We start from the raw sequence: 14428 nt of genomic DNA on the forward strand, positions 1-14428 counted from the left end.
CCTTACGCTAGCGCCTTACGTTCTCATAACGCTACATATAGAGGCAAGCTGGAAACATGCAAAAACACTTATCTGTAGCTGTCATTCCGGAGCTCTCCAAAAAACACGTCCGACCTCTACCAGTGAAAAGAAAAAAAAGCGCCGCACCACCACCGGGTGGGCTCGAACCTCCAACCTTTCGGTTAACAGCCGATCGTGCTAGCCCAAGGCGCCACGGAGACAGTCTTGCTCCCTTCTCACCACCATCACAACATATCTTCAAAGCTATCAGCCCAAAGAAAAAAAAGCGCCGCACCACCACCGGGTGGGCTCGAACCTCCAACCTTTCGGTTAACAGCCGATCGCACTAGCCAATAGCGCCACGGAGACAGTCGTGCTCCATTCTTGCCACCATCAGAACATATCTTCAAAGCTATCAGCGCAAAGAAAAAAGCAACAAACCACTCCCGGGAGGGCTCGAACCTCCAACTTTTGGGTTAACACCCGATCGCGCTGGCCAATTGCGCCACGGAGACAGTCCTGCTGCACTCTCACCACCATTAGAACATATTTTTCAAGCTATCAGCCCAAAGAATAAAAAGCGCCGACACCACCGGGTGGGCTCGAACCTCCAACCTTTTGGTTAACGGCCGATCGCGCTAGCCAATTGCGCCACGGAGACAATCGTGCTCCACGCTCACCACCATCAGAACATATCTTCAAAGCTATCAGCGCAAAGAAAAAAGCAACACACACCCACCCGGGAAGGCTCGAACCTTCAACTTTTTGGTTAACAGCCGATTGCGCTAACCAATGGCGCCACGGGGACAGTCCTGCTCCACTCTCACCACCGTCAGAACATTTCTTCAGAGCTATCAGCCCAAAGAAAAAAAAGCGCCGCACCACCACCGGGTGGGCTCCAACTTCCAACCTTTCGGTTAACAGCCAATCGCGCTAGCCAATTGCGCCACAGAGACAGTCCTGCTTCACTCTCACCACCATCAGAACATATCTTCAAAGCTATCAGCACAAAGAAAAAAAAGCGCCACACCATCATCGGGTGGGCTCGAACCTCCAACCTTTCGGTTAACAGCCGATCGCGCAAGCAAATTGCGCCACGGAGACAGTCCTGCTTCATTTTCACCACCATCAGAACATATCTTCAAAGCTAATAGTGCAAAGAAAAAAGCAACACACCACTCCCGGGAGGGCTCGAAACTCCCAACTTTCGGTTAACAGCCGATCGCGCTAGCCCAATGCGCCACGGGGACAGTCTTGCTCCACTCTCACCACCGTCAAAACATTTATTCAGAGCTATCACCCCAAAGAAAAAAAAGCGCCGCACCACCACCGGGGGGGCTCGAACCTCCAACCTTCCAGTTAACAGCCGATCGCGCTAGCCGATTGCGCCACGGAGACAGTTCGCTCCACTCTCACCACCATCAGAACATATCTTCAAAGCTATCAGCGCAAAGAAAAAAAAGCGCCGCACCACCACCGGGTGGGCTCGAACCTCCAACCTTTCGGTTAACAGCCGATCGCGCAAGCCAATTGCGCCACAGAGACAGTCCTGCTTCACTCTCACCACCATCAGAACATATATTCAAAGCTATCAGCCCAAAGAAAAAAAAGAACCGCACCACCACCGGGTGGGCTCGAACCTCCAACCTTTCGGTTAACAGCCAATCGCGCTAGCCAATTGCGCCACGGAGACAGTCCTGCTCCACTCTCCACCATCAGAACATATCTTCAAAGCTATCAGCACAAAGAAAAAAAAGCGCCGCACCACCACCGGGTGGGCTCGAAACTCCAACCTTTCGGTTAACAGCCGATCGCGCTAGCCAATTGCGCCATGGAGACAGCCTTGCTCCACACTCAACACCATCAGAACATATCTTCAAAGCTATTAGCGCAAAGAAAAAAAGCGCCGCGCCACCACCGGGTGGGCTCGAACCTCCAACCTTTCGGTTAACAGCCGATCGCGCTAGCCAATTGCGCCACGGAGACAGTCCTGCTTCATTTTCACCACCATCAGAACATATCTTCAAAGCTAATAGTGCAAAGAAAAAAGCAACACACCACTCCCGGGAGGGCTCGAAACTCCAAACTTTCGGTTAACAGCCGATCGCGCAAGCCAAATGCGCCACGGAGACAGTCCTGCTCCACTCTACCAACCGTCAAAACATTTATTCAGAGCTATCACCCCAAAGAAAAAAAGCGCCGCGCCACCACCGGGTGGGCTCGAACCTCCAACCTTTCGGTTAACAGCCGATCGCGCTAGCCAATTGCGCCACGGAGACAGTCCTGCTTCATTTTCACCACCATCAGAACATATCTTCAAAGCTAATAGTGCAAAGAAAAAAGCAACACACCACTCCCGGGAGGGCTCGAAACTCCAAACTTTCGGTTAACAGCCGATCGCGCAAGCCAAATGCGCCACGGAGACAGTCCTGCTCCACTCTACCAACCGTCAAAACATTTATTCAGAGCTATCACCCCAAAGAAAAAAAAGCGCCGCACCACCACCGGGTGGGCTCGAACCTCCAACCTTTCGGTTAACAGCCGATCGCGCTAGCCCAAGGCGCCACGGAGACAGTCTTGCTCCCTTCTCACCACCATCAGAACATATCTTCAAAGCTATCAGCCCAAAGAAAAAAAAAGCGCCGCACCACCACCGGGTTGGCTCGAACCTCCAACCTTTCGGTTAACAGCCGATCGCACTAGCCAATTGGGCCACGGAGACAGTCGTGCTCCACTCTTACCACCATCAGAACATATCTTCAAAGCTATCAGCGCAAAGAAAAAAGCACCAAACCACTCCCGGGAGGGCTCGAACCTCCAACATTTGGGTTAACAGCCGATCGCGCTGGCCAATTGCGCCACGCAGACAGTCCTGCTGCACTCTCATAACCATTAGAACATATTTTTCAAGCTATCAGCCCAAAGAATAAAAAGCGCCGACACCACCGGGTGGGCTCGAACCTCCAACCTTTTGGTTAACGGCCGATCGCGCTAGCCAATTGCGCCACGGAGACAATCGTGCTCCACGCTCACCACCATCAGAACATATCTTCAAAGCTATCAGCGCAAAGAAAAAAGCAACACACACCCACCCGGGAAGGCTCGAACCTCCAACTTTTTGGTTAACAGCCGATCGCGCTAGCCAATGGCGCCCCGGGGACAGTCCTGCTCCACTCTCACCACCGTCAGAACATTTCTTCAGAGCTATCGCCTCAAAGAAAAAAAAAGCGCCGCACAACCACCGGGTGGGCTCGAACCTCCAACCTTTCGGTTAACAGCCGATCGCACTAGCCAATTGCGCCACGGAGACAGTCCTGCTCAACTCTCACCGCCGTCAGAACATTTCTTCAGAGCTATCAGCCCAAAGAAAAAAAAGCGCCGCACCACCACCGGGTGGGCTCAAAACTCCAACCTTTCGGTTAACAGCCGATCGCGCTAGCCAATCGCGCCATGGAGACAGTCCTGCTCCACTCTCACCACCATAAGAACATATCTTCAAAGCTATTACCACAAAGAAAAAAGCAACACACCACTCCCGGGAGGGCTCGAAACTCCAACCTTTCGGTAAACAGCCAATCGCGCTAGTCCAATGCGCCACGGAGACAGTCTTGCTCCACTCTCAACACCATCAGAACATATCTTCAAAGCTATCAGCGCAAAGAAGAAAAAGCGCCGCACCACCACCGGGTGGGCTCGAACCTCCAACCTTTCGGTTAACAGCCCATCGCGCTAGCCCTATGCGCCACGGGGACAGTCTTGCTCCACTCTCACCACTATCAGAACATATCTTCAAAGCTATCAGCGCAAAGAAAAAAAAGCGCCGCACCACCACCGGGTGGGCTCGAAATTCCAACCTTTTCGTTAACAGCCGATCGCGCTTGCCCATTGCGCCACGTGGACAGTCTTGCTCCACTCTCACCACCATCAGAACATTTCTTCAGAGCTATCAGCCCAAAGAAGAAAAAGCGCCGCACCACCACCGGGTGGGCTCGAAACTCCAACCTTTCGGTTATCAGCCGATCGCGCTAGCCAATTGCGCCATGGAGACAGTCCTGCTTCACTCTCACCACCATCAGAACATATCTTCAAAGCTATCAGCGCAAAGAAAAAAAAGCGCCGCCCCACCACCGGGTGGGCTCGAACCTTCAACCTTTCGGTTAACAGCCGATCACGCTAGCCAATTGCGCCAAAGAGACAGCCTTGCTCCAATCTCAACACCATCAGAACATATCTTCAAAGCTATTAGCGCAAAGAAAAAAAGCGCCGCACCATCACCGGGTGGGCTCGAACATCCAACCTTTGGGTTAACAGCCGATCGCGCTAACCAATTGCGCCACGGAGACAGTCCTGCTCCACTCTCACCACCATCAGTACATATCTTCAAAGCTATCAGCACAAAGAAAAAAAAGCGGCACACCACCACCGGGTGGGCTCGAACCTCCAACCTTTCGGTTAACAGCCGATCGCGCTAGCCAATTGCGCCACGGGGACAGTCTTGCTCCACTCTCACCACCATCAGAACATATCTTCAAAGCTATCAGCGCAAAGAAAAAAAAGCGCCGCACCACCACCGGGTGGGCTCGAACCTCCAACCTTTCGGTTAACAGCCGATCGCGCTAGCCAATTGCGCCAGGGAGACAGTCCTGCTCCACTCTCACCACCATCAGAACATATCTTCAAAGCTATCAGCCCAAAGAAAAAAAAGCACCGCACCACCACCGGGTGGGCTCGAACCTCCAACCTTTCGTTTAACAGCCAGTCGCGCTAGCCAATTGCGCCATGGAGACAGTCCTGCTCCACTCTCACCACCATCAGAACATATCTTCAAAGCTATCAGCACAAAGAAAAAAAAGCGCCGCACCACCACCGGGCAGGCTCGAAACTCCAACCTTTCGGTTAACAGCCGATCGCGCTAGCCAATTGCGCCATGGAGACAGTCCTGCTCCACTCTCACCACCATCAGAACATATCTTCAAAGCTATTACCACAAAGAATAAAGCAACACACCACTCCTGGGAGGGCTCAAACCTCCAACCTTTTGGTTAACAGCCGATCGCGCAAGCCAATTGCGCCACGGAGACAGTCCTGCTCCACTCTCACCACCATCAGAACATATCTTCAAAGCTATCAACCCAAAGAAAAAAAAGCACCGCACCACCACCGGGTGGGCTCGAACCTCCAACCTTTCGGTTAACAGCCAATCGCGCTAGCCAATTGCGCCACGGAGACAGTCCTGCTCCACTCTCACTACCATCAGAACATATCTTCAAAGCTATTAGCGCAAAGAAAAAAAGCGCCGCGCCACCACCGGGTGGGCTCGAACCTCCAACCTTTCGGTTAACAGCCGATCGCACTAACCCAATGCGCCACGGGGACAGTCTTGCTCCACTCTCACCACCATCAGAACATATCTTCAAAGCTATCAGCGCAAAGAAAAAAAAGCGCCGCGCCACCACCGGGTGGGCTCGAACCTCCAACCTTTCGGTTAACAGCCGATCGCGCTAGCCAATTGCGCCACAGAGACAGTCTTGCTCCACTCTCAACACCATCAGAACATATCTTCAAAGCTACAAGCGCAAAGAAAAAAAAGCGCCGCACCACCACCGGGTGGGCTCGAACCTCCAACCTTTCGGTTAACAGCCAATCGCGTTAGCCAATTGCGCCACAGAGACAGTCCTGCTCCACTCTCACCACCATCAGAACATATCTTCAAAGCTATCAGCACAAAGAGAAAAAAGCGCCGCACCGCCACCGGGTGGGCTCGAAACTTCAACCTTTCGGTTAACAGCCGATCGCGCTAGCCAATTGCGCCATGGAGACAGTCCTGCTCCACTCTCACCACCATCAGAACAAATCTTCAAAGCTATTACCACAAAGAAAAAAGCAACACACCACTCCTGGGAGGGCTCGAAACTCCAACCTTTCGGTTAACAGCCGATCGCGCTAGCCCATTGTGCCACGGAGACAGCCTTGCTCCAATCGCAACACCATCAGAACATATCTTCAAAGCTATTAGCGCAAAGATAAAAAGCACCGCACCATCACCGGGTGGGCTCGAACCTCCAACCTTTCGGTTAACAGCCGATCGCGCTAGCCAATTGCGCCACGAAGACAGTCCTGCTGCACTCTCACCACCATCAGAACATATCTTCAAAGCTATCACCCCAAAGAAAAAAAAAGAGCCGCACCACCACCGGGTGGGCTCGAACCTCGAACCTTTCGGTTAACAGCCGATCGCTCTAGCCAATTGCGCCACGAAGACAGTCCTGCTGCACTCTCACCACCATCAGAACATATCTTCAAAGCTATCAGCCCAAAGGAAAAAAAGCACCGCACCACTCCCGGGAGGGATCGAAACTCCAACCTTTTGGTTAACAGCCGATCGCGCTTGCCCATTGCGCCACGGGGACAGTCTTGCTCCACTCTCACCACCATCAGAACATATCTTCAAAGCTATCAGCACAAAGAAAAAAAAAACGCCGCACCACCACCGGGTGGGCTCGAACCTCCAACCTTTCGGTTAACAGCCGATCGCGCAAGCCAATTGCGCCACGGAGACAGTCCTGCTCCACTCTCACCACCATCAGAACATATCTGAACCGCTTTCGGCAACTGCCAACTCGTCCTTTCATTGTGTGAAAGACTATACACACGCCAATGATGCTTGCATTATCGAGCACCTAGAAACCTGTTTGATAGATTTTGTAGCTACCGATGTTTGTAGATTGTGGGACCAATTTAAACGCATATGCTTCTACTGTATTGATAAATTTATACCGTCTAAACGTAAAAAGGTGCATAAACATACGCCCTGGATGACGAGAAGCATCATTCATCTCAAGCGTAAAGTTAAAAGATTAAAGAAAAAGCATGCTGACCCCAAAATTATAGCTGACGCTCTAGATAAGCTTGCACATGCTGTACACACCTCGAAGGAATACTACTTCACTACGTCACTCGCAAACTTCATAAAGAATGATCCAAAGAAGTTCTGGAACTATATTAGCGAAAACAAGAAACCCATATCACAGGTTTTTGTCAATGGTTCAATGGTATCTGATCAAGCTGCCATTGCTCAACACCTCAATGAGTATTTTCATAGTGTATTTTCTACTCCTAGTGCTTCCCCATCTGTCATAAATGCCGACAATGCTGCGAATGTAAACTTTATTTCTTATTCTGGTGTCGTTGCTATGTTGTTGAACCTAAAGGCTAAGACTTCTTGCGGTCCCGACAATATCCCCAACATATTTTTGCGTCGCTTTGCAGAGTCTGTTGCAAAATACTTACTCGTCATTTTTCGAGTCTCTCTGTTGTCAGCGGAATTGCCAGATGACTGGAAGTCGGCACGAATAGTTCCTATATTCAAGAAAGGTGACCGCCTATTACTGCAAAATTATCGACCAATCTCCTTAACATCATCATGCTGTAAGCTTATCGAACACATAATAGCTCATAAATTAAATGAATTCTTAGAAGAACGGTCAGTTTTAACAAATCATCAACATGGGTTTCGAAAAGGATTTTCCACTACAACACAATTGGTTACTATCGTTCATACCTTTGCAGCTTGTCTTGATGCCAACGGCCAAATTGATGTAATATTCTTAGACTACAGTAAAGCATTCGACACAGTTCCACACGATAAACTAATTATAAAGCTTCGGTTAGTTGGTATACCAGAATTATTTATCTCCTGGATCTCAGCTTATCTACTCAATCGCAACCAATATGTTCAGGTAGGAGAAAAACAATCGGGCTGCCTTCCTGTGACTTCTGGCGTTCCGCAGGGGAGTGTACTAGGCCCCCTTCTGTTTTTGGTCTACATTAATGACATTGTCAATGTAATTAGCACCCCGGTACAAATTCGTTTATTTGCTGATGATTGTGTTTTGTTTAGAGATGTGACCTGTATTAGTGACCAATGTGATCTGAATACTAACTTATGCAATGTATCAAAATGGTGTGAGCAATGGGGAATGCTTCTTAATGCAAACAAATGTGTGTATCTCCCCATAACGCGCAAAAAAGTCCCATTAAACTACACATACAATTTAGCTGAAGCACCTTTACTTAAAGTAGCCTCCTATAAATACTTAGGCTTAACGTTAACAAGTACCTTATCCTGGAATTTGCACATAAATAACATCTGCTCTGCCGCTTTCCGTAAATTATGCCTTCTCCGCCACAAGCTCAAGACTGCTCCGCCTAGTGTTAAACTCCTCTCCTACTTTTCCCTAATTAGGCCTAAACTTGAGTACGCCTCCATAGTTTGGGATCCCCACACAAAAATTAACGTCCAAAACCTAGAAAGAATTCAAAGAAAAGCAGTACGATTCATATATAGTAAATTTATGTCAACCGACTCCCCCACTGCATTACTAACAGCAAATGGTATAGAACTATTACAAATTCGAAGAACAAAAAGTCGGCTACAATTTCTTTCAGACATAGTGAACCACAGGCTACCCTTAGACACCGCAGTATACGTATCCCCCTTGTTAAGCAGACCCACTCGACACCACTATCCTCATTCCCTAACGCCAATCTTCGCAAGGACTAATACTTTCCGGTACTCCTTCTTCCCACAAACAATAGATGATTGGAATAAACTAACCGAAGCATTTCCTCAACGCCCTTGACTATTTTGTATATACTCTTCTTCCATGACTTTCTTGAATGGTATTAGCACCTTGTTGTTCAACTGTTACTTTTTTTTTAAACCATAACCCCTCTGTCTTATAGCAAAGGACTTGTGTAAGAACGCTTTGCAACATTGTTTCACTCTGTTATTTAGTGTGTTTCATGTATGCCCACCCTGCTTGGACTTTTTGTCTGCAGTATTCTATAAATAAATAAATAAATAAATATCTTCAAAGCTATCGGCCCAAAGAAAAAAAGCACCGCACCACCATTGGGTGGGCTCGAACCTCCAACCTTTCGGTCAACAGGTAATCGCGCTAGCCAATTGCGCCACGGAGACAGTCCTGCTCCACTCTCACTACCATCAGAACATATCTTCAAAGCTATTAGCGCAAAGAAAAAAAGCGCCGCGCCACCACCGGGTGGGCTCGAACCTCCAACCTTTCGGTTAACAGCCGATCGCACTAACCCAATGCGCCACGGGGACAGTCTTGCTCCACTCTCACCACCATCAGAACATATCTTCAAAGCTATCAGCGCAAAGAAAAAAAAGCGCCGCGCCACCACCGGGTGGGCTCGAACCTCCAACCTTTCGGTTAACAGCCGATCGCGCTAGCCAATTGCGCCACAGAGACAGTCTTGCTCCACTCTCAACACCATCAGAACATATCTTCAAAGCTACAAGCGCAAAGAAAAAAAAGCGCCGCACCACCACCGGGTGGGCTCGAACCTCCAACCTTTCGGTTAACAGCCAATCGCGTTAGCCAATTGCGCCACAGAGACAGTCCTGCTCCACTCTCACCACCATCAGAACATATCTTCAAAGCTATCAGCACAAAGAGAAAAAAGCGCCGCACCGCCACCGGGTGGGCTCGAAACTTCAACCTTTCGGTTAACAGCCGATCGCGCTAGCCAATTGCGCCATGGAGACAGTCCTGCTCCACTCTCACCACCATCAGAACAAATCTTCAAAGCTATTACCACAAAGAAAAAAGCAACACACCACTCCTGGGAGGGCTCGAAACTCCAACCTTTCGGTTAACAGCCGATCGCGCTAGCCCATTGTGCCACGGAGACAGCCTTGCTCCAATCGCAACACCATCAGAACATATCTTCAAAGCTATTAGCGCAAAGATAAAAAGCGCCGCACCATCACCGGGTGGGCTCGAACCTCCAACCTTTCGGTTAACAGCCGATCGCGCTAGCCAATTGCGCCACGAAGACAGTCCTGCTGCACTCTCACCACCATCAGAACATATCTTCAAAGCTATCACCCCAAAGAAAAAAAAAGAGCCGCACCACCACCGGGTGGGCTCGAACCTCGAACCTTTCGGTTAACAGCCGATCGCTCTAGCCAATTGCGCCACGAAGACAGTCCTGCTGCACTCTCACCACCATCAGAACATATCTTCAAAGCTATCAGCCCAAAGGAAAAAAAGCACCGCACCACTCCCGGGAGGGATCGAAACTCCAACCTTTTGGTTAACAGCCGATCGCGCTTGCCCATTGCGCCACGGGGACAGTCTTGCTCCACTCTCACCACCATCAGAACATATCTTCAAAGCTATCAGCACAAAGAAAAAAAAAACGCCGCACCACCACCGGGTGGGCTCGAACCTCCAACCTTTCGGTTAACAGCCGATCGCGCAAGCCAATTGCGCCACGGAGACAGTCCTGCTCCACTCTCACCACCATCAGAACATATCTGAACCGCTTTCGGCAACTGCCAACTCGTCCTTTCATTGTGTGAAAGACTATACACACGCCAATGATGCTTGCATTATCGAGCACCTAGAAACCTGTTTGATAGATTTTGTAGCTACCGATGTTTGTAGATTGTGGGACCAATTTAAACGCATATGCTTCTACTGTATTGATAAATTTATACCGTCTAAACGTAAAAAGGTGCATAAACATACGCCCTGGATGACGAGAAGCATCATTCATCTCAAGCGTAAAGTTAAAAGATTAAAGAAAAAGCATGCTGACCCCAAAATTATAGCTGACGCTCTAGATAAGCTTGCACATGCTGTACACACCTCGAAGGAATACTACTTCACTACGTCACTCGCAAACTTCATAAAGAATGATCCAAAGAAGTTCTGGAACTATATTAGCGAAAAAAAGAAACCCATATCACAGGTTTTTGTCAATGGTTCAATGGTATCTGATCAAGCTGCCATTGCTCAACACCTCAATGAGTATTTTCATAGTGTATTTTCTACTCCTAGTGCTTCCCCATCTGTCATAAATGCCGACAATGCTGCGAATGTAAACTTTATTTCTTATTCTGGTGTCGTTGCTATGTTGTTGAACCTAAAGGCTAAGACTTCTTGCGGTCCCGACAATATCCCCAACATATTTTTGCGTCGCTTTGCAGAGTCTGTTGCAAAATACTTACTCGTCATTTTTCGAGTCTCTCTGTTGTCAGCGGAATTGCCAGATGACTGGAAGTCGGCACGAATAGTTCCTATATTCAAGAAAGGTGACCGCCTATTACTGCAAAATTATCGACCAATCTCCTTAACATCATCATGCTGTAAGCTTATCGAACACATAATAGCTCATAAATTAAATGAATTCTTAGAAGAACGGTCAGTTTTAACAAATCATCAACATGGGTTTCGAAAAGGATTTTCCACTACAACACAATTGGTTACTATCGTTCATACCTTTGCAGCTTGTCTTGATGCCAACGGCCAAATTGATGTAATATTCTTAGACTACAGTAAAGCATTCGACACAGTTCCACACGATAAACTAATTATAAAGCTTCGGTTAGTTGGTATACCAGAATTATTTATCTCCTGGATCTCAGCTTATCTACTCAATCGCAACCAATATGTTCAGGTAGGAGAAAAACAATCGGGCTGCCTTCCTGTGACTTCTGGCGTTCCGCAGGGGAGTGTACTAGGCCCCCTTCTGTTTTTGGTCTACATTAATGACATTGTCAATGTAATTAGCACCCCGGTACAAATTCGTTTATTTGCTGATGATTGTGTTTTGTTTAGAGATGTGACCTGTATTAGTGACCAATGTGATCTGAATACTAACTTATGCAATGTATCAAAATGGTGTGAGCAATGGGGAATGCTTCTTAATGCAAACAAATGTGTGTATCTCCCCATAACGCGCAAAAAAGTCCCATTAAACTACACATACAATTTAGCTGAAGCACCTTTACTTAAAGTAGCCTCCTATAAATACTTAGGCTTAACGTTAACAAGTACCTTATCCTGGAATTTGCACATAAATAACATCTGCTCTGCCGCTTTCCGTAAATTATGCCTTCTCCGCCACAAGCTCAAGACTGCTCCGCCTAGTGTTAAACTCCTCTCCTACTTTTCCCTAATTAGGCCTAAACTTGAGTACGCCTCCATAGTTTGGGATCCCCACACAAAAATTAACGTCCAAAACCTAGAAAGAATTCAAAGAAAAGCAGTACGATTCATATATAGTAAATTTATGTCAACCGACTCCCCCACTGCATTACTAACAGCAAATGGTATAGAACTATTACAAATTCGAAGAACAAAAAGTCGGCTACAATTTCTTTCAGACATAGTGAACCACAGGCTACCCTTAGACACCGCAGTATACGTATCCCCCTTGTTAAGCAGACCCACTCGACACCACTATCCTCATTCCCTAACGCCAATCTTCGCAAGGACTAATACTTTCCGGTACTCCTTCTTCCCACAAACAATAGATGATTGGAATAAACTAACCGAAGCATTTCCTCAACGCCCTTGACTATTTTGTATATACTCTTCTTCCATGACTTTCTTGAATGGTATTAGCACCTTGTTGTTCAACTGTTACTTTTTTTTTAAACCATAACCCCTCTGTCTTATAGCAAAGGACTTGTGTAAGAACGCTTTGCAACATTGTTTCACTCTGTTATTTAGTGTGTTTCATGTATGCCCACCCTGCTTGGACTTTTTGTCTGCAGTATTCTATAAATAAATAAATAAATAAATATCTTCAAAGCTATCGGCCCAAAGAAAAAAAGCACCGCACCACCATTGGGTGGGCTCGAACCTCCAACCTTTCGGTCAACAGGTAATCGCGCTAGCCAATTGCGCCACGGAGAAAGTCCTGCTCCACTCTCACCACCATCAGAACATATCTTCAAAGCTATCAGCACAAAGAAACAAAAGCGGCACACCATCACCGCGTGGGCTCGAACCTCCAACCTTTCGGTTAACAGCCGATCGCGCTAGACAACTGCGCCACGGAGACAGTCGTGCTCAACTCTCACCACCATCAGAACATATCTTCAAAGCTATAAGCCCAAAGAAAAAGAAGCGCCGCACCACCCCCGGGTGGGCTCGAACCTCCAACCTTTCGGTTAACAGCCGATCGCGCTAGCCTATTGCCCCACGGAGACAGTCGTGCTCCACTCTCACCACCGTCAGAACATTTCTTCAGAGCTATCACCCCAAAGAAAAAAAAGAGCCGCACCACCACCGGGTGGGCCCGAACCTCCAACCTTTCGGTTAACAGCCGATCGCGCTAGCCAATTGCGCCACGAAGACAAACCTGCTGCACTCTCACCACCATCAGAACATATCTTCAAAGCTATCACCCCAAAGAAAAAAAAAGAGCCGCACCACCACCGGGTGGGCTCGAACCTCCAACCTTTCGGTTAACAGCCGATCGCTCTAGCCAATTGCGCCACGAAGACAGTCCTGCTGCACTCTCACCACCATCAGAACATATCTTCAAAGCTATCAGCCCAAAGAAAAAAAAGCACCGCACCACTCCCGGGAGGGATCGAAATTCCAACCTTTTGGTTAACAGCCGATCGCGCTTGCCCATTGCGCCACGGGGACAGTCTTGCTCCACTCTCACCACCATCAGAACATATCTTCAAAGCTATCAGCCCAAAGAAAAAAAAGCGCCGCACCACCACCGGGTGGGCTCGAACCTTCAACCTTTCGGTTAACAGGCGATCGCGCTAGCACATTGCGCGACGGAGATAGCCTTGCTCCACTCTCAACACCATCAGAACATATCTTCAAAGCTATTAGCGCAAAGAAAAAAAGCGCCGCACCTCCACCGGGGGGGCTCAAACCTCCAACCTTTCGGTTAAAAGCCGATCGCACTAGCCAATCGCGCCACGAAGACAGTCCTGCTCCACTTTCACCACCATCAGAACATATCTTCAAAGCTATTAGTGCAAAGTAAAAAGCACCACACCATTCCCGGGAGGGCTCGAAACTCCAACCCTTCGGATTACAGCCGATCGCGCTAGCCCATTGCGCCACGAGGACAGTCTTGCTCCTCTCTCACCACCATCAGAACATATCTTCAAAGCTATCAGCACAAAGAAACAAAAAGCGCCGCACCACCACCGGGTGGGCTCGAACTTCCAACCTTTCGGTTAACAGCCAATCGCGCTAGCCAATTGCGCCACGGAGACAGTCCTGCTTCACTCTCACCACCATCAGAACATATCTTCAAAGCTATCAGCACAAAGAAAAAAAAGCGCCACACCATCATCGGGTGGGCTCGAACCTCCAACCTTTCGGTTAACAGCCGATCGCGCAAGCCAATTGCGCCACGGAGACAGTCCTGCTCCACACTCACCACCGTCAAAATATTTCTTCAGAGCTATCACCCCAAAGAAAAAAAAGCGCCGCACCTCCACCGGGGGGGGCTCAAACCTCCAACCTTTCGGTTAAAAGCCGATCGCACTAGCCAATCGCGCCACGAAGACAGTCCTGCTCCACTTTCACCACCATCAGAACATATCTTCAAAGCTATTAGTGCAAAGTAAAAA

This window comes from Rhipicephalus microplus, unplaced genomic scaffold (genome assembly GCF_043290135.1).
Source record: "Rhipicephalus microplus isolate Deutch F79 unplaced genomic scaffold, USDA_Rmic scaffold_39, whole genome shotgun sequence".
Lineage (NCBI taxonomy): Eukaryota > Metazoa > Arthropoda > Arachnida > Ixodida > Ixodidae > Rhipicephalus > Rhipicephalus microplus.